The sequence below is a fragment of the Mustela nigripes genome, chromosome 16, assembly GCF_022355385.1.
Source record: "Mustela nigripes isolate SB6536 chromosome 16, MUSNIG.SB6536, whole genome shotgun sequence".
Lineage (NCBI taxonomy): Eukaryota > Metazoa > Chordata > Mammalia > Carnivora > Mustelidae > Mustela > Mustela nigripes.
This window is the reverse complement of record NC_081572.1, coordinates 38,682,649-38,698,533: the sequence shown is the minus strand read 5'-3', so window position 1 is coordinate 38,698,533 and position 15,885 is coordinate 38,682,649. Positions and strand designations below refer to the sequence as shown.

The following is a 15,885-nucleotide window of genomic DNA, read 5'->3' as shown; positions in this document are numbered from 1 at the left end:
AGAGAATGGAAACTTTCTATGATATTTTTATTTGAAAAAGAATGAAAGTGACTTACATGAGAATTACAGACTTAAAGATCTTGCTAGGAAATTGTATGTTTGCAAGGTGTTTGTGTTCCTGTCTTTTAATACTATGTTTAGGGATGCCTGGGTGTCTTAGTCAGTTAAGCGTCCGCCTTCAGCTCTGGTCTTGATCCTGGGGTCCTGGGATCGAGTCCTGCATCAGGCTCCCTGCTCAGCAGGGAGCTTGCTTCTCCTCTGCCTGTCACTCGCCCCTGCTTGTGCTTTTGCTTTCTCTCTCTCTCTCTGACAAATACATAAAATCTTTACAAAAAAATAAAACTACTTTTAGGGACACCTGGGTGGCTCAGTCGTTAAGCGTCTGCCTAGGCTCAGGTCATGATCCCAGGATCCTGGGATCGAGCCCCACATCAGGCTCCCTGCTCAACAGGAAGCCTGCTTCTCCCTCTCCCATTCCCCCTGCTTGTATTCCCTCTCTTGCGGTCTCTCTTCCTCTGTCAAATAAATAAATAAAATATTTAAAACAAAACAAAACTACTTTTAAAAGAACTATTTATGACAATGGGTTTAATTTCTATTAGAAAATAATTTTTTCCCCTGCATCCTTTGGGATACTGCATTCTAAAAGATGCTAAGTAGGAGTTAGCCTACATTAAATATAACTTTAAAAAAAGAAAGAAAGAAAGAAAGAAACTGGAAGGTTCTATCCAAACTATTAGTGGCTGAATGCAAGGGGTCTGTGGCCAGTTCTGAAGGGATGGAGCAGTCCAGACCCTGTGAATGTTGAGAACTGACCAGCCAGGGATCCCCAACACAGGTTCCACACACTAATGAGAAATTGCTGGCTGTGGGAGCAAAACTGAGCAGAAGAGGAATAATAGAATCAAAAGAAAGAGAAGGTCTGTAGACAAGTGGGGCAGGGGAGCAGAGCCAGGAGATCTCAGAAGGTGAGCTGTCATATTTTTATTTTTTTTAATTTTTTTTATTTTTTAAAGATTTTATTTATTTATTTGACAGAGAGAGATCAAAGGTAGGCAGAGAGGTTGGCAGAGAGACAGAGGGAAGCAGGCTCTCCGCTGAGCAGAGAGCCTGATGCGGAGCTCGATCCCAGGACCCTGAGATCATGACCTGAGCCAAAGACAGAGGCTTAACCCACTAAGCCACCCAGGTGTCCCACATATTTTTAAATACAACACAAAACAACCCAAGAGGGAGCCCCAAGCAGTTAGAAAACTTCCCGGAATGAGGGCCTCTTCCACAAAGTTCAGGAAAATTGCGTTTACTTAAAAACAAACATCATAAAAATGTTGAGGGTGAAAGTCACACAAAATTAGTATTCAAACAAAGAGAATAAGGAACAAAGTAACACCTTTCTAGGCAGTGAAAGTATTCCAGAAAGAGACACCTACAAAGCAAACAAAAACTGCAACCTCTTACTTCCAAAGGAGCTAAAAGACATTAAGGAAATGACATCATCATCCACTTAAGTGAGTGTCATTAGAATCATAACCTCAGAAATTACATGACACATTGGGAAAAAGAAGAAAAGAAGGGGTAAAGTCATTGCAAAAAGGAAGACCCAAACTCGAAGAAACACGAGAGTACACAGACATAATAAATAAGGCCTTCCAGATAACAGAAGGTCAAAAGGAAGAAAATTGTAACAGTCAAAAGAAGTAGAAGAAAAAAGAGGATAAGAGTAATTTGAGAGAAAATGAAAATATGAAAGAGGCATGGACTACTTATATGTAGCAACAGGGGCTCCTGAAAAGCAAAGCCAAAGCCGAGGAAGGAGCAAATACTAGAAATTATAATTTAAGGAAACTCTCCTAAAACAACAACAGTAATTAAAGATCTGCACCTACCTATTGAAAGAACACATGCACACAGCGTACCTGAAAAATTGAGCCTGAATGATGGATAGCAAGGCATTTTGGTAAAATCACTGCACTTTAAGAAGAAAATAATAAGGCAGAAGACCATTATTTAGGCATGCAGCCAAAAAAGAGGAAATGGCTTATAAGGGAAAGAAAAATTAGGTTATCAGACTTTCTGACAATATGCTTTATATTGGAAGACAATGAAGTAATGTTTTTAAGGTACCTAAGGAAAGCAAATACAATTCGGGAGTTTTATATCCAGAAAACTGGTTGACATGTACAAAGGGCACAGGTAACTACTCTACGCATGTAAGAACTCAAGGAAGAGTATTCCCAGGAGTTCTTCCCAAGGGATTTACTAGATAATAAGCTTCAGATAAGCATAATAACCAGAGACACTGGTCTGAAGGGCTTGTAGTGAGCATGATGGCACAGCTAATATAAGAATAAGACTGAATGAGGACCAGAAGGCAGAGAGCATAGTCTGCAAGTCTATATGATTTGAAAATTAGATACAATGCAATTACACGAGTTCAGGGGAACAATAAGGGGACCATATGCAGATTATTATTATTATTATTTTTAAAGATTTTATTTTATTTATTTGTCATAGAGAGAGAAGCGAGAGCAAGCACAGGCAGACAGAGTGGCAGGCAGAGGCAGAGGGAGAAGCAGGCTCCCTGCCAAGCAAGGAGCCCGATGTGGGACTCGATCCCAGGACGCTGGGATCATGACCTGAGCCGAAGGCAGCCGCTTAACCAACTGAGCCACCCAGGCGTCCCCCATATGCAGATTAAAAAAGAACATTTTATTTTATTATTTAATTAAGAGGGAGCGTGCGCAGGAGAGCACAAGCAGGGGGACGGGCAGAGGGAGAAGGAGAAGCAGACACTCCGCTGAGCAAGGAGCCAGATAGATGCTGGGGGGTATGATCCCAGGAGTCTGAGATCATGACCTAAGCTGAAGGCAGATGCTTAACCCACTGAGCCAGCCAGGTGCCCCATGTGCAGATGTTTTTTCCAATCATTTTCAGTAATCGTATTTGTGGTAGTAGCATTTGTATTGTTGTTGTTTTTTTTTTTCTGAGATTGTTGAGTGGATAATGTGATATAAAGCAAATGATCAATCATGGGGAATTCTAACCTTATTATCTCTTGCATCCTTAAGAAACCAGGAGACCCAGTTTGGCAGAAAGGAGATACAGATGTAAGAGGGAAGAGATTAGGTAAAATGCAGGAGTTCTGAATTTGAGTTGAAAGTATCCATACCTGGAGTGTGTATATTTTCTAGCTCGGTCCAGTGAAAAGGCCTAGAAACAATGAGCACCTCTAGGACACAGATGGTGGTCTTGAAATATTGTTTCTCACCATAAGAAATTGGAGCTTCTTGAGAAATGTCTGATTTCATTTTTTTTAAAAATTTTATTTTATTTACTCATTTGAGAGACAGAGAGCAGAAGGAAAGAGAGAGAGCACAGGAGTTCGGGGCAGGGACAGAGGGAGAGGGAGAAGCAGGGAGCCTGATGCGGGGGCTCGATCCCAGAACCCTGGAACCCATGACCTGAGCCGAAAACAGATGCTTAACCGACTGAGCCACCCAGGCACCCCTGTATTTCTTTTATTTTAAAATAAAAAGGCTTTTGTTTTATTTTAAAATAAAAAAGACTTATGTCCCATATCTATATGGGACAATGATAACATACCTATGGGGCCCCTTTGGTCACTAAGACCTCCACATTCCATTTCTGCCTGGGAGGACATGGGTTATTGGGTCTAACATGAATTCCCAACAGAATATCCTCCTGCCTTTTGGACAGTTAAAGAGATTATTCCAAAGAACACGTAGAAGTCATGAGAGTAAACTATAGGCTTTTATTAGGCAGCCAAGAATGAGCTGAATAATAAAATAAAAATGGGCCCAGAGTAGAGGGCTCCCTGCATTTGACATTTCTACTTTATTCTAACCAGGAGCTCTCTGGGAGAGTCCCAGAAAATGTCATGAGAAATGTATATTTATAATGGTGGCTCAATATTGTTAGGTGAATTCTACCTTAACAGCCAATATGCAAAATTTCATGGTAATTGTGATATTTCCATCACAATATATATTTCCATCACAATTAGGATTCTTCTCTTTAAAGGTGAGTTTGGCTTCAAGATTCCTTTAAATAGCAGCTGGCGGGAGAAGGTAAGCATTTGTTTACAGAACTGTAATTGCTTCACAGTGTGGAGGGAGGCGTGGGCTGTTCAAGGATTGTGCCAGCCCGTGGGCAAACAAGGCATAGTTACACAGAGGGGACCCATGGTTGGGAGGGCCAAGATGCGCATAACAATGCAAAGAATTGGGGAATGTCCTGCCTTTCCTACTCAGGCCAAACCCCCAACTTTTCTTCTTCGTTATCTTGGATACAGCAAAACAGAACTTACGCAAAGAAAATCAGGGCGTTCAGAATTTCTGAATCACTATGTTGAGCACATTTTCTCATTATTCAAATTAGTCATAAAGGCTGTTTTTGTTATTTTGGGGTTCTTCAACATTTGAATTCCCTTCCTATGTTGGGAGACTTCTCTATGGTATGGAATTGGGTGAGAAGAGACTCTCACCCTAACAGCTGAAAAGTCCGATGACTCATTTTTCCAGTCTCCTTTGTGGTTAGGAGGCAGGCAGAGGACCTGGGTCCAACCAATCTGAAATTCTCCAGACTTTGAAGCCAAGAAACAATGATGGTGGGGAATTCTGGAAGCAGTGGTGGAGGGGTACAGAGGCATCCTGTTTCTACGGATGGGGTGGCAGACCCATTTGTGTGAACTTCCATGTCTTGGGTTCAATGATTTTGAACTGATCAGGATTTTCACGGATCTTGTTCTAGAGTGTGGGCTATCTTGCACAGCCTACCTGTGTTCCTGCTTATTTTCTGAGGATGAGTCTATTCTACAGTCTTTTTGGCAATTTTTTGAGCAACTCAGTATCAACAAAGGTCTTCTCTGCTTAAATCATCTGGCGTCTTTTTTTCCTTCCTCCCTCCCTTCCTCCCTCCCTCCTTTCTTTTCCTTCCTTCCATCTTTTCTTTTCTTCTTTCTTTCTTTCTTTCCACTCTTTTGTAACTTTCAATTTGGAAAACCTGACTGATACCATGGTTTGAGGCAATGTCATGATAGGTCACTTGGCATGAAAATGGACAAGACCTCAAAAAGGTAGATAAACTGATCTTCATGAGAAAGGAAGAGGAAAAGAATATATGCATATACAAATATAAATATAAATATATATTTGGGGGCTGAAGAAGGAGCGGAAAGACGGATGGAAAGACGAAAGAAGAGAGGGTATGGAGTTACAACAACACAGTGCGAAGGACCTGTGAATGTTCTCGGAGATCGCTTGAGAGCATGATAAGAATATCAAATGTTCTATGTACAGTTGCTTTAAGTGCTCTAGTGTAGATGACTTCCTCTTCTTTGACTCCACAAGGTGTCTAGAATAAAGTATATTCAGGCACTTGGATGGCTCAGAGGGTTAAGCCTCTGGCTGCAGCTCAGGTCATGATTTCAGGGTCCTGGGATCCCTAAGCAGGGAACCTGCTTCCCCCTCTCTCTCTGCCTGCCTCTCTGCCTACTTGTGCTCTCTCTCTCTGTTAAATACATAAATAAAATCTTTCTTTTTATTTTTTTTTTTAAATAAAGTATACTCCATACTCATCAGTGCTTTGTGTGAGTGGGGTTTTGGGCATGTGGAAGGCAAGGAGAGGGTGAGTTTTGTAAGTGGGTTGTTAGAAAGCCAGACAGAAGATCTATGAGACAAGCAAAGAACCCAGAGTCAGAGGAGCACAAGAGAATTTAAGTTGGGCTGGACTTTGTAGGGCTCCAGTTTTTTCACAGTCACTGAGATCAGCGATTGTTGGTTTTTTTGATTAGAGATATTTTAGTAGATACAGAGTGGTATCTCTTTGTGGTTTCAATTTGCATTTCCCTAAAGACTAATGACATGCAGTATCTTTTCATGTGCTTATTAACCATTCTTTGGTTTCTTTGGTCTTATGTCTACCCAAGTATTCTGCCCATTTACTTTTTTTTTTTTTTAAGATTTTAATTATTTATTTCAGAGAGAGAGAGAGAGAGCAAGAGCACAAGGGGGGGCAGAGGGCAGAGAGAGGGGAAGAGGGAGACACAGATTTTTCTATAAGCAGGGAGCCCCACTCAGGTCTTGATTCTAGGACTCTGGGGATCATGACCTGAGTCAAAGGCAGATACTTACATAGTGAGCCACCCGGGAGCCCCAGGTCTTTTTAAAAGTAATCTCTACACTCAATGTGAGGCTCAAACTCACAACCTCAAGATCAAGGGTCAAATGCTCCACTGAATGAGCCAGCCAAGAGCACCTCTTCCGATCATTAAAAAAAAAAAAAAAAAAAAAAAAAAAAAAAAAATGAACTGTTTATCCTTTATAATTGAGATGTAAGAGTTCTTTACATATTCTGAATATAAGTCCTTTATATTACTTGCAAATATTTATATTGCAAATAGTCTCTCTTACTCTGTGGCTCATCTTTTCATTTTCTTATAGTGCCTTTTGAAGAATAATTATTTTTTATTTAGATGAAGTCTAATTTGTCAAATTGTTTCTCTTAAGGACCATTCTCTTGGTGTTGTATCTATGAAGTCTTTGCCTAATGCAAAGTCAGAAAGATTTTCTCCCATAAGGATTTGTAGTTTTAGCTCTTACATTTAGGTCTATGATCCATTTTGAGCTAATTTTCTTTAAATGATTCTATTTATTTCAGAGAGAGAGAGAGAGAGAGAGAGAGAAAACATGCACAAGGAAGTATGAGTGGGGGAGGGGGAGGGAGCACAGAGAGAAGCAGACGCCCCACTCAGAAGGAAGCCTGATGTGGGGCTCCATCCCAGGACCCTGGGATCATTACCTGAGCTGAAGGCAGACACTTAACTGACTGAGTCACCCAGTCGCCTCAATTTTGAGCTAATTTTTGTGTATCCTACGATGTAAGGGTTTAAATTTGTATACTAATATTCTATGGTCCCAGCACCATTGGTTGAACAGACCATCCTTACCCCACTGAGCTGAGTTGGCAACTTTGTCAAAAATTAATTGACCATCAAGAAAAAGATTTATTTTAGGACTTTCATTTCCGGTCCGTTGATCTCTATGTCTATTCTTAGGGTGGCTCGGTACCATACATCCTTAATTTCTGTGGATGTATACTAAGTTTTGAAATCGGGTAGCCCAAATTTGTGCATTCACAAAATAGTTCTGTTTATTTGACATCTTTTGCATCTCTATATAAACGTCATAACAAGCTTGTCAATTTCCTAAAAAAAGAACGTTGATAACTTTCCTGGGTTTGATTTGAAGTTATAGATCAATTGGGAGAGAATACCGAGTCCTTCAAACCATGAACATGGACTCTCTCTCCATTTATTTAGATATTTAAAAATTTCTCTCAGCATTATAGTTTTTGGTGATCAAGTTTTGCACTTCTTTTGCTAAATTTATTTTTTTAAGTATTTTACTCTTTCTTATACCATTGTTAATAAGATTATTTTCCTAATTATTATTTTTGGATTGTTTACTGCTAGCGTATAAATATGCAATTGATTTTGAAACATTGATCTTGTAACCTGCACCTTTGCAAAATTTGTTCATTGGTTCTAGTTGTGTTTTTTTCCTGATAGGTTTCATACATATTTACATACATACATACATGTACATACATACATTCATACATACATACAGATAGGTTTTTCTACATATAGGATCATGCTATAATAGAATAAAAGGTGTTACTTTTTCTTTTCCTGCCTGTCTGTGTGTTGCCAATTTCCTTCCCTTGCCTTATTACAGTGGTTAGAATGTTCAGTATAATACTGAACAGGAGTCATGAGAGTTGCTATGAGAAACATTCAGTCTTTCATCGTTACATATTCTATACATTGTAAAGCTTCCATAGGTATCTTTTTTTTAAATGAATTTGTATCAGTTTATTCAGCTTTATAAAGACATCACAAGTCAAGCATCAGGAGTATTGGCCCAAGAGCTCCACTTCTGAAGACCCTGATGAAAACTTATCATCTGTAACATCTTGTCAGGCTAGTGTTTGGATGGGAAGGTATATAATGCATAGGTACCATATTTTTCTTGTTTCCTAATATATAAGCTATTGAAGTCCCAGTAATACTTTTTTTAGCTTTATTTTTTACAATTTTTATTTATTTATTAAAATATAATGTATTACTAGCCCCAGCGGTACAGGTCTGTGAATCGCCAGGTTTACACACTTCACAGTGCTCACCATAGCACATACCTTCCCCAATGTCCATAACCCCACGACCTTCTCCCTACCTCTCTCTGCCCGGCAACCCTCAGTTTGTTTTGTGAGATTAAGAGTCTTTTATGGTTTGTCTCCCTCCTGATCCCATCTAATTTCATTCCCTCCATAGGTATCTTTTATCCAGTGAGGAAGTTCCCTATATTTTTATTTTGTTGAAAAAATTCTTAGCATGAATGGATATTAGATTTTGTCAAATGCTTTTTCTGCACCTATTGTAATTATGTGGGTTTTGTTCTTTATCCTTTTGATATGGCATATCACGTGAATCAATTTTCACATTTTCAGCCAATCTTGCATCTCTAGGACAAATCCCACTTCATCAGGATGCATAATCTTTTTAATATATTGATCAATTCAGTTTGTTAATATTTAAGAGATTTTGCATTTATGTTTATAAAGAATATTGATCTGTAGGTCTTGTTTGTGGTTCCTTTGTCTGTCTTTGGTGGTAGAGGGATACCGGCGTTATCTAACGAGCTGGGAAGTGTCCCCCACTCTCCTATTCCCTGAATGAGTTTATGGAGGATCGGCATTATTTCCTCTTTAAAAATGTGATAGAATGCAACAGTGAAGCCATCTGGGGCTGAGCTTTTTATGTGTATAAAAGATTTTTAATTATTAATTCAATTCCTTCACTTGTTAGAGCCCTAGTCACATTTTGCATTCCTTTTTGATTCAGTTTTTGTAATCTGTGCCCATTTGCCTAGCCTTAATCTCCACAATTTTTTGCCATGTGCTGTCCAGCTGTTTATGTCTCTGCTTAGTTTCTTAAAAATTTCTTATTTTTATATTTTAGCTTGTCATCCTTGAGTCTTTTTTTTTTTTTCCCCCACCTAGCTTAGTGGTCATCCAATGATTGGGTGGAGTTTGTGCTCAAACACCTCTAGACAACAGGGCTACCCACCTCTTGCGGGTGGATCTCTGTGTGGGCTGGGGAGTGCATTTAAAGGTTATGCAATTTTCAGCTTTGCCATGGTTTTTACTTCCCACCAGACATTCACAGGTCCCTGATGTTTGAACAGCCAGGTCAGGCATGGATGTATAGAGAGCTTATCAAGCCCCCTGTAGTCTCTCATCTATCATTTCCAGGGTCTCCCTGTTAAACTTTTGGCTAGTTCTTGGTCTGTAGTTTACCTTACCTGGGATCTCAACCTGAGGTTAGGAGAGCTGCAGTTTCCACATTTGCAGCTGGCACAGGCTCTGCCTTCCACTCTCCATCAAGTCAGCCCCCTCTGGCAGTGAAGCTGCTGGTTTTCATGGCCAGCAAGAATGCCTCAGACTCCTTCTGTTTCTACCTAAAGTTCCAGAGTTTTCAAATGTGTTGTTTGCCTTTGGCCAATCGCCAGATTTGAAATGGCTGGTTTTCTGGTTTTGTTTTTGGTTTTTTTTTTTTCACAATTTTGTCTAGTTTTATAGCTTTTTTTTTTTTTTTTTTTTTGCAAAGAGGATTTGTTCATGTCTGCACTCCTTTACAGCTGGAAGTTCCTTTAGTCTTTTAAAAGGTTGGACGTGTGACCTGTCAGCTAAGCTTCTCCTTGTTTTGAAGGTGCTATTGGTCATTTGGAAGCCAGAATATGAGCCTTTTTTTTTTTTTTTAAGTGAGAGCTAGAAATGATGCCACGGAAAGTGTGAGTTGGAGCGCTGGAGAGACTGAGAGGTGGAGAGAGACCACAGGAGGTGATGGAAAGAATGAGGAGTGAATGAGGCAGGGACACAGAGGTATAGGCAAGAACTGAATTCATGGCCTATTGGAAAATATGGAATTCAAAAACCTTAAAAGCCTACTTTTTGTACCCTTAAGGTTCAACCTAACAGCCACTGTTTCCATTAGTGTTTCTCCCAGGGTCCTCCCCGATTTGAAGCTCCATTCTTCTGGGGGGTAGGTAGGGGTTAGGGTAGGTTGGGAATGTGATGACTATGCCACAAGAAAGCTAGGGTGGCAGGGAATTTTGTGCTACTGGGAAATGGAAATGGCCTTCATGTCAGCATCAGTGAGGGGAGCGGGAGTTGCTAACTTCAACCGTAGCTCTAACTTTCACAAAAAGATTCGGTCTTGATACTTTTAAACCAGGGGGTGGGCAGATTAAAGCATGCAGGCCAAATCTGGCTTGCCATCCACTTTTGTCAATAAAGTTTTATTGGTACTTGGCCACACCCATTGTCTCCATATTGTCTATGGCTCCTTTTGTACCATTTGCCCAGTATTGGGTAATTGTGAGAGATGGCATGGCCTGCAGGTGTAACATATTTATTACCTGGCCCTTGGAAGAAAAAAGCCTGCCGCTCCTATTTTAAATTAAAACTGTAGTAGATAACTTCCTTGAGACATGATCATGTGGATAGAGCATCACATATACAATCAGAAGATGGGAGGTGAAGTCTGGGCTATGCTACGCATCAGCAGTGACACCTGGGGAAGCACTGGCTGTCTCTGGGCACAAATCCACTATCACTTGGGGTTGTTGTTCAAACCAACAACCATATGAGAAAGTATGCTGCAAACCAGGTGGCACCATACATATACTGCTTATTTTGATGTTTACAGAACACTCATGTTGACCTTCTAAATCCCCTGTTTGGATCTATTCTTCTTGTGGACTGAATACTGCATTATGTACTTTGTACTTTTCATGCAAAGTGTGTGATATAGCATTTTCTTAAGCACTTTCCTTGATTTGCAGAGGGAACAGGAGACCATTTCTATTACAGAAAAGAGAAAGATGAGACAAGAGAACTCTAAGAAAACAAACCCCCTTGTGTCATAAGCATGCTGGTCAGCAGCAAAAGAATGGTTTGAAGACCACTTTCCTTCCCAAGGACAACCCTGCCAAAGAGGACAAACATTTGAAGCTTAATCTCATGAATTATTTCTTTCCCTTCAAGAGCCTGAACATGGTAAACCCTATTACACCAGAAAGGGTAATTTCCGTGGTTGACATGAAACTGAATTTTAGGTGAGAGTTTATTAATAATTGTAACCCTGAGTTATAACTCAGAGCCTGGAATTCCCAGCCTCTGTGGCTATGGCAAGAAAATGACTCCTTTAGGCACTTGGCCAAATTAGAGAGAAAGATTAGAATTCTCAGTGTGGATTCCCGACTGCAATGCTGAAGTCATTTGTAATCTGGCAGACCTTCTTAATGGGGGAGGTTGCCAGTCTCCAGGTTCAGGAGATAAAGGCCACATTTTCTTCTCCACCTTGGTGTCTGCAGGTGAATTACTACAGAATGAGCTGTGATCCCTGCTCACTTTCTGCCTGCCCTGTGAGTTCAGGTCCTGACGTGTGAATGCATAGGATCCAAGGGAGTGTTGATTGCATGTAATTGCCTACAATCACATGGCAAGGGAGAACTTCTGAGAGTCTGATGGGGCCAGAGAGGTGAAGACTAAGTGCATCTGAAGAAAAACAGAAGCAGAGTCTGTCCCCGGTGTCGGATGTGTCCTAGGTGACCTGCTTAGAGATGTCATTAACCAAGAGAAGTCAAGGGGGACTGTCAAAGAAGGGTGTGCTTATTGGTATAACTATTTGTCAAAGTACTACTGGAAATGGAGATATCAGGAGACTGGACATAAATAGCCTGAGACAGGCATAAGCAGTCAGTTCTCCTAATGAGAGGGACTAGGTATCGGGAACAGAGAGAAGAGTGAGGTTCATTAGGGAGAGGAAAGCATTGGAAGGGGCTGTGAGTGGGCAAGCCAGGATTGTTCAGAGCGGGATCTGTCAACACCGGGCATGATGAGCTAGTTCCCTTTTGGTTGAAAGCAGAAACTGTCTCTGGGCAACTTCAAGAGGGCAAAAGAGGTGGGGAGACAGTTCCTGAAGGGATGACTGGAGCATTTTGTAGAACTCAAGGGCTGAGATGCCCGCCAAAGATAAACCAGCATCGGGAGTTGGATTACCATGAAGAAACCAGACCTCTTCCTTCCTCTGACCCTTGCCTCCTACTTCTCTTTATGTCTACTTTATTTTTGTTGTTCACTGCCAAATGATATTTTTTCACTAGTCAGGTTGTGCCTGCTTGCAGCTGCTGACGTAACACGTCCTCTGCTCTGGCCACCTGAGGAGACTCAGTTCTTTTCCTGGAGCCAGACCTCCTTTGAAGGACTCTGATTGGCCCAGTTCTGGTCAGGTGACCCTTGCTGGGCCAGTCACCTGTGGTTAGGTTCCACATTGAAAAGGCACGCAGCTCCTGTGATTAAAGATGGAGCTGGAGTCTTTCCCATCGCGGCTTGCGTGGAGTTAGCTCGTGGGTCTGGGAGATCCGAAAACAGATTTTCTTTGCACCCCGACAGCTGCACCCCACAGCTCTGCAGCCATCACCATGCCACAAAATGAATATATTGAGTTATACCGGAAGCGCTATGGCTATCGTTTGGATTACCATGAGAAAAAGAGAAAGAAAGAAGGTCGAGAGGCTCATGAACGTTCAAAGAAGGCAAAAAAGATGATTGGTCTGAAAGCTAAGCTCTACCATAAACAGCGCCATGGTGAGAAAATACAGATGAAAAAGACTGTCAAGATGCATGAAAAGAGAAACACCAAACAAAAGAATGATGAAAAGACTCCACAAGGAGCAGTACCTGCATATCTACTGGACAGGGAGGGACAGTCTCGAGCTAAAGTACTTTCTAATATGATTAAACAAAAACAAAAAGAGAAAGCGGGAAAATGGGAAGTTCCTTTACCCAAAGTTCGAGCCCAGGGAGAAACAGAAGTATTAAAAGTTATTTGAACAGGAAAGAGAAAGAAGAAAGCATGGAAAAGAATGGTCACTAAACTCTGCTTTGTTGGAGATGGCTTTACTTGAAAACCACCTAAATATGAAAGATTCATTAGGCCAATGGGCTTACGTTTCAAAAAGGCCCATGTAACACATCACGAATTGAAAGCCACCTTTTGCCTGCCAGTTGTTTGTGTAAAAAGACATCCTTCATCCCCACTATATACAACTTTGGGTGTTATTACCAAAGGTACTGTAATTGAGGTGAACGTGAGTGAGTTGGGCCTTGTGACACAAGGAGGCAAAGTTATTTGGGGAAAATATGCCCAGGTTACCAACAATCCTGAAAATGATGGATGTATAAATGCAGTCCTGCTGGTTTGACAGCAGTTCGAGACAAGTAATTCCTTATAATTACTGAAAACTACACACCAATCAGGAAAACAACCATTCCTGTGGTGGTTCTGGATACTACCAAACAGCCTTACGTATCTGCAGTCATCAAGAGAAGCATTTATTCTATTGTGAAAAACATTAAAATAGACATTTATTAAAAAAAAAAAAAAAGATGGAGCTGGAAAGGAAATGTTGAAAAACAAAAATAAAACTCGGGGCATCACGTTACCTGATTTCAAGCATTACTACAAAGCTGTGATCACCAAGACAGCATGGTACTGGCATAAAAACAGACACATAGACCAGTGGAACAGAGTAGAGTGCCCAGATATGGACCCTCAACTCTATGGGCAAATAATCTTCGACAAAACAGGAAAAAATATACAATGGAAAAAAGACAGTCTCTTCAATAAATGGTGCTGGGAAAACTGGACAGCTATATGTAGAAGAATGAAACTCAACCATTCTCTTACACCATACACAAAGATAAACTCAAAATTGATAAAAGACCTCAATGTGAGACAGGAATCCATCAGAATCCTAGAGGAGAACATAGGCAGTAATCTCTTCGATTTCACCCACAGCAACTTCTTTCAAGATATGTCTCCAAAGGCAAAGGAAACAAAAGCGAAGATGAACTTTTGGGACTTCATCAAAATCAAAAGCTTCTGCACAGCAAAGGAAACAGTCAACAAAACAAAGAGGCAACCCACGGAATGGGAGAAGATATTTGCAAATGACAGTACAGACAAAAGGTGGATATCCAGGATCTATAAAGAACTCCTCAAACTCAACACACACAAAAGACAATCATATCAAAAAATGGGCAGAAGATATGAATAGACACTTCTCCAATGAAGACATACAAATGGCTATCAGACACATAAAAAAATGTTCATCATCACTAGCCCTCAGAGAGATTCAGATTAAAACCACATTGAGATATCACCTTACACCAGTTAGAATGGCCAAAATTAGCAAGACAGGAAACAACATGTGTTGGAGGGGATGTGGAGAAAGGGGAACACTCTTACACTGTTGGTGGGAATGCAAGTTGGTGCAGCCTCTTTGGAGAACAGTGTGGAGATTCCTCAAGAAATTAAAAATAGAACTTCCCTATGACCCTGCAATTGCACTACTGGGTATTTACCCCAAAGACACAGATATAGTGAAAAGAAGGGTCACCTATACCCCAATGTTTATAGCAGCCATGGCCACGGTCGCCAAACTGTGGAAAGAACCAAGATGCCCTTCAACGGACGAATGGATAAGGAAGATGTGGTCCATATACACTATGGAGTATTACGCCTCCATCAGAAAGGATGAATACCCAACTTTTGTAGCAACATGGACGGGACTGGAAGAGATTATGCTGAGTGAAATCAGTCAAGCAGAGAGAGTCAATTATCATATGGTTTCACTTATTTGTGGAGCATAACAAATAGCATGGAGGACATGGGGAGTTAGAGAGGAGAAGGGAATTGGGGGAAATTGGAAGGGGAGGTGAACCATGAGAGACTATGGACTCTGAAAAACAACCTGAGGGTTTTGAAGGGGCGGGGGGGGGGAGGTTGGGGTACCAGGTGGTGGGTATTAGAGAGGGGACGATTGCATGGAGCACTGGGTGTGGTGCAAAAATAATGAATACTGTTATGCTGAAAATGAATAAAAAATAAATTAAAAAAAAAAGATGGAGCTGGAGAAGCAGTAGTTCCATGAAGGAAGGAATCTTCTAGAAAAGAGAAAAAGTGCTCCAGAGAAAGAACAAGGGCCACTCTGGAAACGAAGAACTCTGGAGGTGGTGGCCCTGTGCCCCATCCTGGAGCAAGGCAGGATGAGATCAGTCCCACCTCTTTCTGCTCCGTCCATCAAGCATTTGCTCTAGGAGCCATGAGACTAAGGATGGGGAATTTGAGCCACTGGCCAGAAGGATGCAGGCATGATGGGCTAGGAGACAGCTAGGAGACAGAGTGTTTACAGCTGGGTTCTTTTTTTACTTCCCCTTTCTGGAATAGATGTGGGGATGTACATTTTACTTCTACAGTTACTGTGGACTTGGGGGAGTTGAGGGCACCACACGGGGACCAAGGAAAAGACAGTGGGAACCTGGCTCCTGAGAGCTGGTTCTGGTGGCAGGAGGCTCTCTGGGAGTGGGTGAAGGTGGCTCTTCCCAGCCAAACTTAACATAGAGGGAAATAGACCAGGGTTTGAGCCATGGGGGACCTGCCTAGATGAGAGAGTAAATATCTGGCTTGATGTCTCCTGTGTGGTGCTGCTGGGTGAGGATTCCCTACTTTTCCATTTTCACCTTTGCTGACATGCACTCATTATAGCTGCCTGACAACCGTGCAGATGGGCAGTGCTGAAGGAGTCATGTAGGGACTACTTTGAAATATATGGAGAGGAAGATGCCCCAGAGCAGAGGCCTTCCAAGGCCTTCCAAGAGGAAGATGCCTTGGAACAGAAGACACCCTACCATAACTGTCTGTGTGCATTGAATTCCCTTTCCCTCCTGTGATCATCC

General features: G+C 41.3%; 1 protein-coding gene and 1 pseudogene across 1 annotated transcript in view; one reads left to right on the top strand and one right to left on the bottom strand.

Moving 5' to 3' along the window:
* Positions 1-15,885, bottom strand: part of ASIC2 (acid sensing ion channel subunit 2) — a 963,671-nt gene that overhangs the window by 384,097 nt on the left and 563,689 nt on the right. The gene's annotated exons all lie outside the window — the stretch shown is intronic.
* Positions 12,535-13,354, top strand: LOC132003594 (ribosome biogenesis protein NSA2 homolog; annotated as a pseudogene).